Source organism: Myotis brandtii, unplaced genomic scaffold (assembly GCF_000412655.1).
Source record: "Myotis brandtii unplaced genomic scaffold, ASM41265v1 scaffold303, whole genome shotgun sequence".
Taxonomy (NCBI): domain Eukaryota; kingdom Metazoa; phylum Chordata; class Mammalia; order Chiroptera; family Vespertilionidae; genus Myotis; species Myotis brandtii.
The window spans coordinates 852709-862032 of record NW_005361573.1 but is presented as its reverse complement, the minus strand read 5'-3'; the positions used below and the strand labels follow the sequence as shown (position 1 = coordinate 862032).

At 51.1% G+C, this 9324-nt stretch overlaps 1 protein-coding gene across 4 annotated transcripts in view; it reads left to right on the top strand.

Annotated features, from left to right (window-relative positions):
• Positions 1–6: 6 nt before the first annotated feature.
• The window catches only part of WSCD2 (WSC domain containing 2), a 73683-nt gene continuing 64365 nt past the window's right edge, over positions 7–9324 (top strand). For 2 of the 4 annotated variants that reach the window (XR_001362763.1, XM_014542472.1), the window contains exon 1: positions 7–372. The gene's annotated coding sequence lies outside the window, so the exon portion shown is untranslated. Of the gene's footprint in view, positions 373–420; positions 486–2262; positions 2422–9324 lie in introns of those variants that run through there. The other 2 variants (XM_014542474.1, XM_014542473.1) reach the window with 2 other exon arrangements.

Here is a 9324-nt window from a genome sequence, read left to right as displayed (position 1 = left end):
GCCGGGCTTTCACTTCCTCTCGCCTCCGCCCGCCTCCCCAGCTCGCCGGCTGGCGTCGCCACCCCTCCTGGTCTCCGGCCACCGCTGTCGCCGCTGCTGCAAGCCAGGACGCACACTTCACTTTCCCGCTGGAGGCGGAGGATGCCCCTTGCACCAGCCCCGGAGAAATAGCCCCGAGCCCGGCTGGAGGAGCCGTGGCCGCGAGGAAGGAAATCTGGACTCCGCTCTCCTTGATGCCACTGCAGCAGCTGGCAGCTGGGAAGGCGCCCACAGAGCGGGCACGCCAAGCGGGACGAGGGAGTCTCTGAGAGAGACCCCAGGCGCCTGCTCGGCTCCGCTGGCAGAGTTTGCAAGTGGCTGACACCCCCGCAGGTAAGGGCTGAGGGCCGCGAAGCGGGTTAGAGGGTGGGGAGCCTCTGCGAAATGATCCAGCTTCCAGTTCCAGCCGCTTCTCCGCAGGCTGGGGGTTCAGCGCCCAGAGCCAGGTGAGTAAAGAACCCAGAGCGGTGACAGCCCAGCTCCGGGTAAATGACAAACTTTCTCTCCTCTGGCAGAGGGTGGGACATTCTGGCTCAGCCAGGCAGCCTTTCCCTGGACATCCTGCGGGTCCCCAAAGGCAGGCACTCGAGGGCTTCTCCCGCTGAGCTGGGCCAGGAGGAAGGCAGCGGGCCCTTTTCATTTGATTCATGAGTCACCCACCCTCTTCTTGGGCAGTTCCGAGTTCTGAGGGAGGAAGCACTGGTCATATTTTCCAGTTGGCTTTAAAGGTATTCGTTGGGGATGATACTCTGGTGGAGGAGGCTCCTCGTTATCTGAGCCAGCATCCAGGCTGCCCAGGTGATGGGCTTTGCGTCCAGGGCTTTGCAGGCTTGCCTGTGTCCATTCTGGGGTGTGTGTGTATGTGTGTGTGTGTGTGTGTGTGTGTGTGTGTGTGTGTGTGTAAGGAGAGGGAGAGGGAACTGAAGGGCAGGGGGACCCATTCAGTTCAGTCAGATCACCTCCATCCAAACCCCGAGTGTCATCCCAGGAGAGGACTTACCTCCTTGGCAGAGCCACTAGGAGAGGCGGGGATCACCTTCCGTTCCTTGCAGCTCCTTAGATGAGCAAAAGATTTGGGGCAAGTTTCCTGGGCCATTCAATGAGACCATTCAGATTGGAGCTTGGGGAGGTGCAAACTTTTTTGCAAAAAAAAAAGGAGCTGGAATGGACAGTTGTCTAAGGACTCCTGGCATGCTCACCCCCAGCTCTGAGGATGTGGGTGGTCCCCCCACGCTCCATGTCCCTAGAGGCTGTGCTGAGGCCAGCACATAGCTCACGAGTTGGGCCAGATTATTTTTCCTCCTAATGAAAAGCATGATTCAAAGAGGCCACCTAGTCTCCAAGGATCATGTTGGAGCCACCCTTGCGGCCACAGACCTCTAGAAGGCATTGTGCTGCCTCACTGAGGTTCCAGCCTAAGGCTGGGGTCCTCTCGATGGACTGTTTGTGGACCTGCTTCTGGCCATGACCAGAAGGTGGGACATATTCCTGCAGTCGCCTGCTGGGGCCAGAGGCTGTCTCTGGGGAATAGCATTGCCGCGTGGTTCTTGGAAAGTGTTTGAGGCGTGAGGTGGGAGTCTGAGGACCTCTTGCCCTTGCTTGGGGTTCTGACCTGGGGCCAGCCTAGGAGTTGCTTCCCTAGGCTGCTGAGACCCTGGTATTCTTACAGAGCGTCAGAGACCGGTTCTTGATGTCCTGGGGGAACCCCATCTCTGGGTCAGGAACTCCATCTCTGGTTCAGTTTCAAGTCTGCCCTCAATTTGCTGTGTGACTTTGGGAAAATCGCTAGACCTCTCTGGGCCTCCATAGCTGCTTCTGTAAAAGGAAGAGATTTCATGGATCCTCAGAAGTCCCAGTTCAGGCACTCTATGACCCTGAGCAATTATTACAGATGAGATTTTTCAAAATCCCAAAAGTTGGTGTAATTTAAGAGGCTTGGGACTTGGACACCTCTGCATTTAACCAACACTCCACCCTCCAAACCTCGCTCCCTCCACTGTAAATGGGGAGCTCATAGTTCCGGCTCCAGAAGGCTGTTGGGAGGACTAACTGAGATGGTGCATGCAAGCACTTAGTGTATGGAGCGGAGACTGGAGTGGAGCTCCACACACCCAGCAGCAGAGCGCCCTGTTTTCAGGTCCTGTGCATGGGCATCCGGCTGCTATTTCCCCCCAGGGGCTGGCCCTATCGCACCAGGTGATCCTTGGCTGGGGGGCAGGGCCTTTGTCCTCTGCAATCACCTGGCACCTGCAGTCCCCACCCCTTCGCTGCTGCCTCATAAAAGCATGGCTGGACCAGTAGCTCCTAGTGGGGAGCCCAGGGCCATCTGGGGAGGAATTGAGGCATCCAGCTGCTGTGTCACCATGACAACAGGAGGTGGAGGTAAGCTGTCTCCATGGCTTCAACTTTGCAGCTATGTAGGGACCCAGGGCAGAGAAGTTAGTAGGTGTGTCTGGGTGTCAGGCACTGTCTGCTGAGGCTGTCTGAGCTGGTGAGGCTGCTGTTCCCTGCAGGAACAGCCATGCTGGGGAAAGTGCCTTCCGTGTGTTTGTGTGTGTGTGTGTGTGTGTGTGTAGGCAGGGGACGGGGTGTTGCTGAGATTGTGGGGGAAGGCAGAAGATTGGTCAGTCTTATTTCGTGCTGAGTGGTTCTGAGGCTTGGGACATCTGTCCCTCCCCAAACTAGGGTTCCCCAGGGCCCAGGCTGAAATCACTGTGGGAAGGCAGACTTCATCTCTGCTGACGAGTGAGTTCATGGGCGTGCAGTAGGGACTGGGCAGGAGCAGTGCGCCGTGGGCTAGCTCAGTCTGTGGGCTTGCCTGAAAAAATCAACAGTTTGCTTTCCTGGTGGAGTAGGATGTGAGTGTGTGTGTAGACGCATGTGTATATTCTCATGCAGGTTTGGGGCACATGTGCTCATTGTGAGTATGGCTGACATAAAAACCTTAGTGTATGTGCACATATGTGAGAACAGTGTCAATATGAGTGTGTATTTAGGAGATCGCATAAACATGGGTTGATGAGTTACGTGTGCGTGTGCATGCCCGCAAGAGAACGCGTGCCTGTGTGAGTCAGCACAAGTGCAGGGTGCGTGTGCACTTGTGAGTGTTAAGCAGTTGTTTGTATGTGAGTTGGATGTGTCTCTGTGACTGGGCAGGTGCATGGCTACACAGCTGCACGCATGTGCTGTGTGGGTCTGTGCGGTAATACTTGTGTTTGAGAAGCTGTGCAGGTCTGCCTGGTGCACGCTCTGCTAGCTGTCCATGCTGTCTGCACATGTCCATGTGGGTGCTTTTGAGTGTATATGTGTGTGCACTGATTATGTGAGTGTGAGCTGTGGTATGCACTTACAGGCATATCTGTCTACATGGTTTCCAGTGTACATTGTGCATGTCTCTGTGTGCATACGTGTGTATAGCACTGCACACCTGGTTGTCTCTGTGTAAGTGTGTGCATCTGTTGGTCATGGTATAACCTCTGTGATTGTCTCTGTGAGCATGTATGATGTTCAGGGCATGTGTATCTATGAGTGTTAGAGGGTGCATTTGGTTGCGTCTCTGAGTATACACGTGCTTCTGTGGGTGTGCACATATGTGTATTCAGTGTACACTTTTTGAGCATCTGTGTGCGCACACATGTTGCTGAGTGTCTGTGCCTGTGTGTAGCATTGCATGCTCAGTTGTATCTCTATGTGTATGTGTGAGTTTCCCGGTGTTGGTATCTGGGTGTGTTGGTTCCAGTGTACATTTGAGTGTGTCTCTGTGTGTATGTGAATGTCTCTCAAAGTGTGTTTGGGGATGTTGCAGTGTAACTTTTGTGTATGAGCATGTTTCTGAGTGTGTGTACCTGGCCTGTTGCACTGTACTTTCTCACATGTCTCTGGGTGGCCATGTATGTTTCTGAGCATGTTTGCTTGTCTATCAGACCCTGTCACTTTTGTGCATGTCTCATGTGTGTATGTGTGTGTTTCCGAGATGTGCATTTCTGCAGATCTAAGTATCCATAGGGGGGTAAAGGTGTGTGTGTGTGTGTGTGTGTGTGTGTGTGTGTGTAAACACAACTGAGAGACTCCAAGCAGAAAACGTTTCCGAACCTTTACAACGACTCTTCCGCCTGCTCCTCAGGTTTGAGCTGTGCTCGTGCTGTGCACCTTCCGAGTGTTGGCTCAGCGATCGGTGCCGGCTCTGAGCAGCGCGCCGGGATGTTGCGTGTTCGTTTTCTCTGCGCCTTAGCCCCGAAGCCGGTGTATTCCCCTGCCCCCGGCTCCCACAACCCCCGCAGCAGCCCCAGTCGCTGTGGCCAGAAGCCTGCACCTGAGGACTGCTGCTGAGCAAACGCGCAGATGTTAAGAGCGCAGGTATCAGTTCAGGCAGGAGGTCTGCACGTCGGCAGCCTGGGATGGGCCGCGCATCTCGACAGCAGTGTTTCTAATTAGGAGCAACTTGTTTTCCTTAAATAAACAAATCAAGTGAGGAAAGAAATTGCCCGAGATGAATGGCTCCCTGGAGCAGGTCCAGATGTTGGGAAGGTGGGGCTAGGGTCCCCAAGGCCTACACATGTTACCGCTAAGGGTCTCCCAGATTTTGACCAAGAGCTGGTGAGGCAGGGGCTGAAGAGGAAGCTGGTGAGGCAAGCAGCGCAAGGCAGTGTGAGGCAGGGTGTGGCTGCTGTTTGGTTATCGGGGCACATGCATCAGAGGCTCTAATTCCTCCTTCCTCCCGGTGTCCATACCCTCAGCCACGCACCATCGTCATTCCTCCCACTCAAGGGACAGACAGGGTTTATGTTCCTCGTCCTTTGTTTGGGTCCAGCCACGTGACCAGCTTTGGCCATTCGGGTGAGGCGGAAGTGACAGCGTGTTTGTTCCTAGCCGAGGACTCAGAGCCTTGCATGTTTCTGCCATGACTGGGAGAAGAGCTCCCCGAAGGTGGCCACTGCCCCCGCAGCCTGGCCCCAGAATGAACTCATGTCCAGCCTCCCTGAGCCCACACCTCAGTGAAGAGAGAGCCTAGCTCAGCCACTATCTGGGTAGCGAAATAAATGCCTCTCACTGCACGTCGCTGGGATTTGGTGGTGTTTGTTACGCAGCATTAGTGTGGTGATAGCTAACTAATCAGTTACAAGCAGTCTGTGTTTCCTTGTCCTGTTTGACGCCTGGTACTCACTCAGAACTGCATAATGAATACCTGTGCTTCTCACCATGGATGTCCCATTCCTACCTCGCTTTCTGCTCATCTCAACATTAGCAGTAATAATACAATAGTAATAATAATGATAGGTGTTTGTGGAGTGTTCACCAGATACCATACCCCAAGCCAGAGGCTTCATATATGTCTTATCTATTCCAACAGGCAGTTTCTTGTCTACAAGACAGTTTCTTTTATAATCTTCCGTTATAATCTGTGAGGCTCAGAGAGGGGAGTTCGCTTGCACGGGTCCCACAGCCTGGAAGAGGCACACTTGGGATTTGCGCCCAGATCACCTGATGTCAGAGACCATGTTTTTAACCACGATGTCACACTGCCTCCCCAGTGCCAGCAGGCACGTTTGACATACTGACATCCTAGCATCCACTCAGCATTTCCCCCTTCACTCTCCTGGAGGTTAGGTAGGCAGGAATGAATCTTTCGTAGAAGTGGAAAGTGCCTATTTGGGTGTGTGTGGGGGGGGGGGGGGGATAGGGGTATTTGCTCATTCATTCTTTTATTCTTGCGCATCAGTGTTTGCTGACACTTAGTATTCGCTTAGAATCTTCTAAGTGTCATACTCTGTGTGGGCACTGAAGATGCAGAGATGGGAGACCCCAGTTCTGTCTTCAAGGAGCTTACAGTCCCGAGGGGAAGCAGGAGAACCTGGGTTCTGGAGGCAGATTAGACCGAGATCCAGCCCAGCCTCGACCCCTCCCTGTGGCCATCTCCAGCCACCGCACCCAGCCAGGTTGTTGTGAGGATCAAAGGCGGTCATGTTGACAGGGCCCTTCACACAGTGCCCGGCACATCGGAAACAGGAGCCCTTCCTCCTATTCTTTCTCTTCCTTTTCCTTCTTGAGGAGGAGACGGTTGAATGTCACAGCCAGAGCAACGTCGAGATGGAAGAAACCAGAGGCCACGGGATCCCAGACAGGGAGACCAGCCATCCCGCTTCGTCTGAAACGGACAGATTTCCCAAACGCACATTTTAGTGCTCAAACCAGGAGAGTCCCGATGGGAACCGGTGATCGTTGGTTGCCCTAGCCCCAGAGGAGGGTTGGACGCCTCTTGGAATGCTTTAGGACAGTGCTTGACGAGCTAGGGCCCCCAGGCCAAATCCGGCCCCCTTCCTGTCTTTGTCAGTAAAGTTTTATTGGGACATAGCTACACCCTTTCGTTTACAGATTGTCTGTGGCTGTTTTGCAGCTGCAACTGCAGAGTCGTGAAGCTGTGACAGAGACCATGTGGCCAGCAAAGCCTAAGATATTTACTATCTGGCTCTTCCTAGGAAAAATGTGCTGACTTCTGAGCTAAAAAGCCCAGCTGGGGTCCTGGGCCTTAGGGAAAAGAGAGGAGGCCAGAAATCAATGTCCACAGGTCAGTGACCCTGGATCAGGCTCACATCTCTCCACAGGCCGGGCATCCAGAGGGGCAGCAGCTCCAGAGACTTTGGGAGCTGGGAGAATTCTTCAATGGGGAGATGGAGGCCCAGAGAAGGGAAGAGACGTCCCCGTTTGTCCTAGAACAGTGGTTCTCAACCTTCTGGCCCTTTAAATACAGTTCCGCATGTTGTGACCCAACCATAAAATTATTTTCGTTGCTACTTCATAACTGTAATGTTGCTACTGTTATGAATCGTAATGTAAATATCTGATATGCAGGATGGTCTTAGGCGACCCCTGTGAAAGGGTCGTTCGACCGCCAAAGGGGTCGCGACCCACAGGTTGAGAACCACTGTCCTAGAAACTCAACTCCCTGTGAAGCAGGAAGAGAAATCATCCCATTGAATCGCCACAGTGTCCATATCAGAAAAGAGCCAACATTTCTCCACGTGGAGCCTCTTTACTCTCAACTTCGAACACCATCCTAACAAGCTCAGTGACCTGGTTACCCGGCCTTACAGCCTATAGAAGGAGCAAATTAGACAAATTAACATGTGTAGGATGGTAGAGAAAGCACAGTGATAGCAGCCAGAGAATGAGGGTACAGGTGAAGAGATCATAAAAAGAAGAAACGTGAAAATGAAAGGATCCCAGTAGGGGGGCAGGATTTAATGCAGGAGTCAAATGACCTCATCATCTCAGTAGCTTCAGCTTATGCTCATCTCAATGTTATAGAACAAGGTCACCAATTAGAGAACAGTGAACAGTAGCCTTGTCCACAGGGGATGCTTCCCAGGACCCCCAGTGGATGCCTGAAACCGCGGACAGGACCGAACCCTATAATATCTGTTTTCCCCCATAATACATTCCTGCAATCAAGTTTAACTTATTTATTAGGCAGTTTCACAGATAGAAGATGCATTCTTAACTATAGATCCCAGCAACCTCAGTATTGGATTTTTTTCTTACTTTATTAAATAGAGAACTTTTCACTTAAAGGACACACTTTATGGCTTCTCTTTGGCATATCCGAATTGCCGGCATCACCATCCTTGTGCTTTGGGGGCATTATTAAGTAAAATAAAGGCCACTTGTACACAAGCACTGTGATACCTTGACAGTCGATCTGAGAATGCAGACAACTACTAAACTACTCACGGGCAGGGAGCACATAGAGCATGCTGGATGGAGCAGGATGGTGTGAGATGTCATCATGTGACTCAGAATGGTGTGCAGTTTAAAACATATGAATTGTTTCTTTCTGGAATTTTTTCATTTAATATTTTTGGGCCTCAGTTGACTACAGATAACTGAAATCGTGGAAAGTAAAACCGTCGATAAGGCAAGAATACCGTTATGCAATCAATGTGCTATGTTATAGAGCAGCAAAAATGTTGCTGGCTGCTGTGATGGCCCCAAGAAACAGTTAATTCCCACTCAGTAGGCAGGGGAAAGGGCAAAGAATAGTTGACTGTATAAAATATTTTGATCCCATGGTTAACTATTTCTGTGCGTGATGTCTGGAAAATGCACTTACCTGGAACTCTTCTTCATTTTTCACCGTGTTGAGTAAGTGGCATCTTTCTGCACCTGAAAGAGTATCTGGCACATGGCAGGCCCTCAAGAAATAAACATTCTTTGCAATCAGACAGTGGGTTCCAATGTTAGCAACTTAACAACAGCCAATGGCTCAGTCTCTGGCCTCAGTGTTCTCATCTGTAAAATGAGGCCAGCTGCACGGGAGCTAAAGCTACTACTGAAAACCAAACCTTCTGTCTGTGTTTGGACTCTGGTTCATGACATTTGCTTCCATAATTCACCTGCAGAAACCAGTCTGGAGAGAACTCTGGGAAGTGTCACGTAATTACAACTCAGAGTAACTGTCAGGAAGGAAAGTATCTGACTCTGGAGGAAGGGGAGGCACAAATTAGAGCATTTAAAAGGAAGGCTTCCCAAGAAAGGGAAAGTGAGCTGGACTCTGAAGGATGATTAGGGTTAACCAGGTGCAGAGGGATGGGAAAACAGAGGAAATAGCACGTGCAAAGGTCCTGGGGTGGGAAGGCGAGTGCATGAACCAAGGACATGGACACTAGATCTTTGGGGTGGGGAGGAACTGGTCCACAATGAAAGCGGATAAATCTCAGGGCCTTATGGGCCCCATAAATATTCTGCTCTTTATCCTCCCAGCAGCAGGGAAAGCTTTATAAAGATTTTAAGTACAGGGAGTGAACTGATTCCATTAAACCCTGGCCAGAGCAACAAGAAGAAATCTCGCCCCCACGTGAGGTGGGAGCCCATTGAAATCCCAACAAAGAGGGAGCTGAGCAGGCATCAGCGATTTCAGGATTTCTGGCTCATTATGCAAAACACACAGCCTTCCAAGGGAGAGGTGAGCTTTCGAAAAGAGAGTCAACAAATTAGTTTTTTAATCTGCTTTAAGTTGCTGAAATGCCCGTCTTCCTTCCATTGTCACCCGATGGCTTGTGGGCTATTTTAACTTTTATTAGAGACATTTTTTTTTAATTAAAGGAGTTTTTTTGTAAAACAAATGCCAGCCATGTTTGATAAGATAATAAAAAAATGGCACTGGGGAAATGCCACAGAAAGCTTTGATTTTTCTCCTTATGGCATCAGAACTGATTTAAATAATAATTATATATTTCATCTCCATGCCCCCCCCTCCACTCTCTTCCTGGTCCCCCCCCCCCCCCGCCC